The 8946-nt window shown below is 32.6% G+C and overlaps 1 pseudogene; it reads right to left on the reverse strand.

Annotated features, from left to right (window-relative positions):
* Positions 1 to 4458: 4458 nt before the first annotated feature.
* On the reverse strand, positions 4459 to 8692 carry LOC148546987 (disease resistance protein Roq1-like; annotated as a pseudogene).
* Between the last annotated feature and the right edge of the window lie 254 nt (positions 8693 to 8946).

Here is an 8946-nt window from a genome sequence, read left to right on the forward strand (position 1 = left end):
AATAACGATGATAACAAATATTTTTTAATATTGAATGTTGATTTTACCTAATCTAATCACTAATATTATGTATGATATGGTAGGTGAAAATAAAAAATAACTATAAAATGTATCAATGTATATTTTGTTGCTGTTTTTATTTTACTCCTATTAGAACTCCCTTCTCCTTTATTGAGGTCAAGAACTTGCTATAATTAATTATGAAAATAATAGCAAGCTATAAAATCACATGTGAAAAAAATAAAATTAAAACTAAAATTTCATACCACAGTTAAATACAAATTTAATAATAAAAAATAGAATGATAAAATGATAAAAAAATACTTAGAATGAATATATGCAGTAGGTTGTTCTTCAGATGCAATATTGTCTGAAAAATGAAAATGGTGGTAGAGGATCAATACTTTCATCAGATGAATCATTACGTGAAAATGATGGTGAGGTTTGGAACATTGCATGAGAATGATGGTGGAATGATGGTGGAAGGCCAATGTTTCTAGCAGACCTTGAGTGAAAATAGTGGTAAAGAGTCAATATTTTTCACAGAGTAGATTTTTTTTGTTTTGAAATTAATTTAAAAAAAAAGTGGTAGAATGACTTATCAAAAAGCCGAAAAGTCATATATTTTTACTTCTTCAAAAAGCTGTAAATTAACTTTTCGGGAAGTTAAAAGCTTTTTTTAAGATAGTGCCAAACACGCAGATTATGACTTTTCATAATCCAAAAGTCAAAAAAAAGTAGCTTCTGCTACTTCCCAAACGAGCTCTTAATACTGCCATTATTTTCATAAAGAATATCTTTTTTTAATAAATTTTTTTTATTTTTTAATGTGTTTGATAAATTTTTAATAGTAAAAATAAAAATACTAAAAAAATAAAAAAACATATTTTTTTAAAAAAGTTATAATTTATATTTTTTTTTAAAGATTTTTTTTTAAAAAAGATATTTTTTATGTAATAAATAAATAAAAATATTTTTATATTATTATACCCAAACATAATTGATAGATAAAAAGACCTTTTTACATGAGATATCCAAATATAAAATTACTTCTACTTTTTTATAAGATTTAAAAAAAAAACTAAAAATTTTTTTTTTTAGAGTATAATTATTTAAAATAATAATTTTCAATTTTTAAATTAAAATATAAATTCAATTTTAATGTACATGTAAATAGTTTTATACGCTAAATCAGTAAAAATATTTATCTTTTATATTAATGATACGAATAATTATTTAAAAAAATAAATATAATTAAAATATTAAATAATTTTATACTATCAATATATTTTTAAAATTAAACTCTTAAAATACTTTTTTGTTTATTTTTAGATTTTAGAGGTGTTACAGTTATAAACTTATAATTATCATATTCAATCAGATATAAACTGTTGTTATTAATTATTATCTTATTGTTAGCACAAAAGTTTGATGCAGTATAATTGTTTTGACCGTAGTTAATAACAATATAAAATATGATTTTTGATTCACACAATTTAGCTAGAATCGAAAATGAATATTAGATTGAATAAGACTAATAAGTAATAACATGTGAAAAATATAATTGATGGAAAAAATGTGAAAACTATTATTTGACTACCAAGATATGATAAAATATGGACGATTAAACTTGGAGATTAAGTAAAAACAAAAACGTGGGAGAAGAGGCCAAAACTACTCAAGGCAATATAAATTTTTCTCTATAAACAAAAGAGTCAAAGACATTCAAAAGGATTTCAATTCAATAAAACATCTCAAGTAACATTGAAATCTCTGTAAGATTCTTTGTCACCATGACAAAAAATATTATAGAATACAGTATAAGTGAGTGTTTGAAATCAATTTTTTTCTACTGTTGTTATTTTCTTTATGTTCTTTTCTAGTATATTGTTATTTCGTTCATATTCATGTTCATGTTCAACTTGTTTATTCTTATTACAGATTTATAAGCAGTATTTAGTCAAATTTATTTGATCTTATCTTAATTATTATTCTTGTTTAGTCTTTGATTTATATATTACGGTTTACTTAAGAATTTTATTATTACATTATTTGACAATTCATTCTCAATATTATCATTGATAAGTTTCAAACAAAGTTTATTTTTTTAGAAAAATTATGTGTTTGTTTGGAGTCATTATTTTGATTTAAAAAAATATCTTTTTTTAATAAATTTTTTTAGCGTATTTGACAAATTTTTAGTAGTAAAAGTAAAAATACTAGAAAAATAAAAAAAAAAAACTTTTTTGAGAAGTTGTAATTTATATTTTTTTTAAATCCTTTTTTGTTAAAAAAAGATGTTTTTCATGTAATAAATAAACAGAAAAATATTTTTATATTATTATACTCAAATAAAATTGATAAATAAAAAGATTTTTTTGTATGAGATATCCAAACATAAAATTACTTTTATTTTTTTATAAAATCTTTTAAAGAAAGATAACTCGAAAAAAAAATTTTTTTTTTTAAAACCTATCCAAACAAACCCTATATCTGCTCTTAAAAGATTAGAAATGTAAATAAAAGATTAGAAATTAAACTCCCTTTATAATAGGCCATAAGATAGCATTAGATTTCAAATGTAAATTTTGAAAATTTATTCAATACAATCTAAACCATATAATATATCAAATAAAAGTATAAAACTCATCTCTGAAATCTCTAGATAAAGATAGAGAAGTTATACTATTTGAAGTATAACTGGTTGGCAATATCAAACACTTTTGCTTAAACAATAATGATTGAATTTTACTTTTTAATTATTTTATGTTTTTGCTCAGCACTTGTGCTCATAAGAATATATAAGTCAGTCGTTATAACACCAAAATGTCAGTTTGGAACATCTGAGGCGTACATTGGGTGCACACCCCAATATTCTAATTCTTTGCCATCATCTTCCACAATAGGCTGACCCAAAATAAGACGATCATAGAAGAACTGGAATGAAACCACGAGTTGAATACTGTTATTAGTGTTGGTGCTTTCTTCCATTACCTTGATCATGTCAATGCAGCATTGCCCGTCGTACCAAAAATAGTTACCGTTATGCCATATATTCTCGCCTGGCATCCAATACCCGTCATAGCTGAAACTTGGGCCATGCATCACTTTAACGCAATACTTATATGACACTTCAGTGGCGTCCACTTGGTAACTCCCATAGTATGCAGGAAACATGACCCAAAAGATGAATCCCAACAAGTTATCACCTGAGGCAACATCTAGAGTAACGGCCCCTCTTTCTGGGTTTATATATCTGAACCATCCCGGGTCTGCACCTGACAACACATTTAACTTGGGATGATTGTGCCTGTCGTTCCACAGAGGAAGAAACTTACCCGTATACTGCCATGGTGTTGTAGCACATGTAGGTGCTACTGCTAGTGGTCGCTTTAGTCTGCCATAGGCATGTTCCGTAATGTTGTTTCTTGCATTCCCTTCCAATTTGTAGCAGTTGGTGAAATTGAAGGTTATATCCTCAAATTGCTGCTGCTGGATTGGCTCTTCAGCCACAGAATCCAAAGCAGATACAAATACAGTGTGTAGTGAGCAGCAGTTGCGAGCAATTATGCACACAACCGATGCTGGAAGCTCTGCTATGGACTCAAGGCTCTCACAGTTGCTCACGTTCAGGTATTTCAGCTTCTGGGAACATACAGCAGATGGAGGAACTTGACGCAGACTCTTGCAACCAGAGATACTCACTTCTCTAAGATTTGGAGCTTTTGATAAATCTGGGAGCTCCATTAGGCTTGACGAACCATCTAGATCCACTTTCCTTAGATTTACAAGATTCTGAAATTAACTAATTAAAAGGTAGGTATGCATGTGTATGGCATCAAATTAATTTCACAATCTTGTTTCCATACCTGTTCACCTTCCCAAAGCGTTTGCAATCCACTGTTGGGCATTATGATTTCAACAAATCTCTCAGCACCAAAAGAAGACGGCAAAGATTTCAAAGGAAACTCGTCCCAATGAAGATAGCTTAACTTCTTTGGCAGGGATGTAATACCTTCTGGAGCACACAACTTTGTTCTGAAACCGGGTGCATGAAATCTAACAAGCTTCAGTTCTGGCATTCTTTCAAATGTCTCAGGGTGCAACCTTATCGTATCAATTTCATACATGTTTAAAGTGATACTTTGAATAGCTTGAGTTCCCTGCATAGTATGTATGTCAAAATTAAATATATATCAAAATGGGACAAAATTACAATCTGGGTAATCTTACGCTTACCTTATTGTATTTTAGTACTTCATAGGTATCACAAGAATCCCATAGTCTACTGCGTTTTCCTGGATCATCTTGACATTCTTTGCGAACAATTTCACGACCCATTTCTCGAATTAATGTCATGCATTGACACACAATTGTTTGAAATGGAAATAAGAGCTTTATTACAAAGATTTGTCAGCCCGATAGTAGTTGTGTATCCACAGCGATCAAGAAGAGATTTTATCTGCTCTTCTGTATTTCTATCAAAGAAACATGCAAGTTCCAAAAACATATTTCGATCATTACGATCTAATTCATTATAACTCAGTCGCAATATACTTTGGATTTTTTCATCAGGCATCTTTTCAAGTTTGGCCAGTTTACTTTCCCACTCTTGTTGAGTTTTTCCTTTAAGAAAGGAACCCAAGATTTTCAATGCTAAAGGGAGGCCTTTGCAATAGTTAAGCACTCTCTTGGACAACTCAACTTGTTCTGCTTCTATAGTGCAGTTTTGCTTGAAGGCATTCAGGCTGAAAAGCCGAAGAGAATCATCATAATTCAATGCCTCAACTTCATGTATATGATCAGCATCCGCCTTAACAAGGACATGTCTCTTGTTGTCACTATGATTCTGCTACTTGCCCCAAACCATGTATGTCCTCCACATAAATCTTCAATTTGATCTGAATCATTGACATCATCAAGAACAACAAGAACCTTTGTTTACCAAGTCTTTTCTTGGCAAAATTAGTTATCCCACCAGGCGTGACAAAGGGACTTGCATCTTCTTCCTTTAGCAGTTTAGAAAGTTCTGTCTTCAAATGATCTATACCATATTTCTTAGCTCTTTCTCTTACATTGTTCAAAAAGCAAAATCCTTCAAACCCATCACACAGTCTATTGAAAACTGCAGTCGCAAGAGTTGTCTTACCAACACCGCCCATGCCCCAAAGGCCAAGAATAACAGATTCCGTGCACAATGATACTAGCTTTTCAATTGGTCCATGAATTCCAACAAGACCATGCAAATCACCTTGGGGTGATTGGTTTAACCTTTGTAAGACACGTTTGACAATTTCATCAACAAGGTCAGCATCATTCCTGCATAATGTATAAGAGGCAAACTTATTAGTAAATCCGACCTAAATCAGATAATATCTCTAATTGACTATTCAACCACATTAAAATCAGAAGAACCAGTGATCTCCCAGAATTTAAGCCAGATAGAAGCAATCAAAAGTACTAATACAACAGTTCATAGTCATTTTCTGCCTAAAATACATCTTAAAGAGGAAAAAAAATTTTACAGCAACATTTTGACGTTCAAAGAACCACACTAGTTTTACCAATGTATTTGATATTAGCAATACCTTGTACTTCCCAAGAAAACTATGGCGTTGCCCAGTTATCATCATGTCAAAATCTCGATCAAGTGTGAGCCTCACAGGCCGATTTAACAGATATGATGAAGGATAGCAAGTGACGTTGAAACAGGTAAATGACTTAAGTTTAAATACGAATTTTATGCATACATAATAACAGCATAGTTTATAAATGTCTCATGGATAACGACGTATCATATATTGCTCTGAATGATGAAAACCCGGAGAGTGTGTGGTAGTTTGTGTCTACGATAGTTGTCTTTCTTGCGACACCTCATAAGAAGAAAAAGAATTGTTATAAAAGCTACCGAATGAAAGAGTAATTGGTAAACAAATGATATTTTCTTCTAGCATATATGGTCTTTTATAGTGGTAAAATAAAAATGGAAGGAATAAAATTTTGTATTTTTATATTAAGAATAGAATTTGATATTTATCCTAATAAAATTAAATAACTAATTAGTTATAATTCATGTATTTAAATAAATTAAATAAAAATATTTTTAAGAATTAATCAAATCAATTAGTTGATAAAAACAATTAGTATAATTAATTTTATTTGATTTATTGAATCTAATTCAACGTCACTTGCTTACAGTGTAGTCCATGTATATATAAGGATAGTTGGAAGGGGTGTTCTAACTAACTGATTGGGGAAGCTAACAGACTGAGACTAACTAGTTAACTGAATTTCAGACTGGTACTCATAACAACAATCTCTAACTGACTTTAACTTAATGCCAACTGGAGCCTTAACTGCCTGAATGCACTATTACTCTGTCATCATTCCTGCTTTGAGATTCTTCTACTTCTTCCACCAGTTTTGAGTCTTCTTCATACTTGACATTCTTCTTCTCATGGTTTCTAGTTTCTGACTCTTCTGACTTCAGTCTTCCTTCTTCAATATTACTCTGTCAGTCTGATACCTCACACTTTCACTCTGAATCATGTCACACTTACCAACACATTCAATCTCTGAATTCGCCTTTGTGAGTAATAAAATTGTGAAAGAATAGAAAAATAAAAGAATTGTGAAAAAGAAAGGATGAAATTTTATTGATTGTTGATTGAATGAATTGTAAATTATGAAGGTAAAACTAAGTATATATAAAGTATTGGCCTATGAAAGATAAAAGTAGATAAAGATAAAGATAACTATAAGATAAGATAAAGACTAAATTATAATTTAATTTGTGTATTCTGTTGGGCTGAATTTGTGGGCCGTGAGACGTCTTTATTGTTGTCATGGGCTAAGGTGGAAGAGTGGTTTAATACGCCCCCGCAAGCTGGAGGATGAAAGATGTCAAGAACACTAAGCTTATTCAGATTAAGATGGAAGGGTTGAGGAGACAAAGGCTTGGTGAAGATGTTAGCTAGTTGCCCAGAAGAGGGAATTGGGAGAAGTTTCATCACTCCAGCTTGAGCTTTTTGTCGAACCAAGTGACAATCAACCTCTAAATGTTTGGTCCGTTCATGAAAAATCGGGTTAGCAGCAATATGAAGAGCACTCAGATTATCACAATATAAAACTGGTGGGCGGATAGGAGAGATGCGTAAAAATTGTAACACATTTAGTATCCATTGAAGTTCACAAGTTGTGTTGGCAAGTGCACGATATTCTGCTTCTGTGGAAGAGCGGGCAACGGTGGTTTGTTTCTTGGTCTTCCAAGAGACTAAAGAACTGCCTAAGAAGAAACAATAACCTGTTAAAGATCGCCGAGTGTCAGGACATCCGGCCCAATCAGAGTCATTGAAGCCGAGAAGTTGAATTTCTAATTCCCTTGGAAAGAAAAGTCATTTGCCGGGACTAGTTTTCAGATATCGTAACACATGCTTGGCAGCTTGAAGATGAGATTCAGTAGGAGATGCCATGAATTGACTTAATTGTTGACTGGCATACATGATGTCCGGTCGAGTAGTGGTGAGATAGATAAGACGGCCAACCAAACGACGATATACAAAAGGGTCGGATATCAGGGGACTTTTGTCTTGATATAGTCTTGTGGTACTATCCATTGGAACAGAGGCAGATTTAGCACCTAATAAACCAGAATCCTCCAAAAGATCAAGACAATATTTTCTCTGAGATAAGCAAATTCCCTTCTCTGATTAAGCAACTTCAATACCCAAAAAATATTTTAATGGGCCCAAGTCTTTAATTCGGAAGTGTTGGTGCAAAATAGACTTAATGGCAGCAAGTTAAGAAATGGAATTACCAGTGAGAACAATATCGTCAACATAGACTAAAAGGATAGAAATTTGATCACCAATAAATTTGACAAATAAACTATAATCAGATGAGGTCTGCTGATATCCATGAGATAGCAAAAGGTGAGAAAGTTTGTCATACCACATACGACTAGATTGTCGTAAACCATACAGTGACTTTAGTAGCTTACAACATTGATTCGGTTGAGGAGATATAAATCCGGGTGGCAGAGTCATATAAACATCCTCAGAAAGATCCCCATGTAAGAAAGCATTATTGACATCCAACTGATGTATAGGCCAATGCTTCATAGAGGTCAATGCCAAAACTAATCTGATAGTGGCAGGCTTGACAACAGGGGAGAAAGTTTCCAAGAAATCAATACCTTCAGTTTGAGTGAACCCTTTAGCCACAAGGCGTGCTTTATATTGATCAACTGAACCATCAGGCTTACGTTTGATGCGATAGACCCATTTACAGCCAACTGGCTTAACCCCTGCAGGGCAATCAACAAGACGCCAAATTTGTTCAGCTCAAGAGCATCCAACTCATCTTTCATAGCACTACGCCAATTAGAGTGTTGATTGGCGTCCTTAAAAGACTTTGGCTCAATGTCAGAATGTAGAGATAAAAGAAACTTTTTATGTGAAGATGAAAGAGAAGAAAAAGATATGACTGAAGACAAAGGATACTTGCACTTTGAGGGAGATTGATTTGTAGAGATGAGAGAGAAATTACACAAGTAATCAGAGAGATATGCTGGAGGTCGGTGAGGCCGGTCGGAATGACGAGGATGGGGTTGCTCAGGTGGTGAAGAAGGTGACGGGGGATGAGAAGGTGATGGTGGACTGGTGTCTAGTGTTGAAAGTGATTCGGTGGTCATGGGTTCAACTTGGTTAGGAAACGATAGTGAGGAAGAAGGAGAGGTTGTTGGAGAAAATAAAGAACTAGGTGGAGTTGGGTCAATGGGTATAGGTGAGGGTTCAACTGGAAGACTAACTGAATCTTGTTTTTGAGAAGGTGTGTTTGGCAATGTTGGGCTGAGTGTCTGGAATTGGACATTTTTTGTGACTAAGGGCAAGATCTTTTCATAAAAAATTACGTTTCTAGAAATCTCAATTCTTTTATCTTCTAAAA

This window comes from Arachis ipaensis, chromosome B8 (genome assembly GCF_059453495.1).
Source record: "Arachis ipaensis isolate K30076 ecotype BB chromosome B8, ASM5945349v1, whole genome shotgun sequence".
Taxonomy (NCBI): domain Eukaryota; kingdom Viridiplantae; phylum Streptophyta; class Magnoliopsida; order Fabales; family Fabaceae; genus Arachis; species Arachis ipaensis.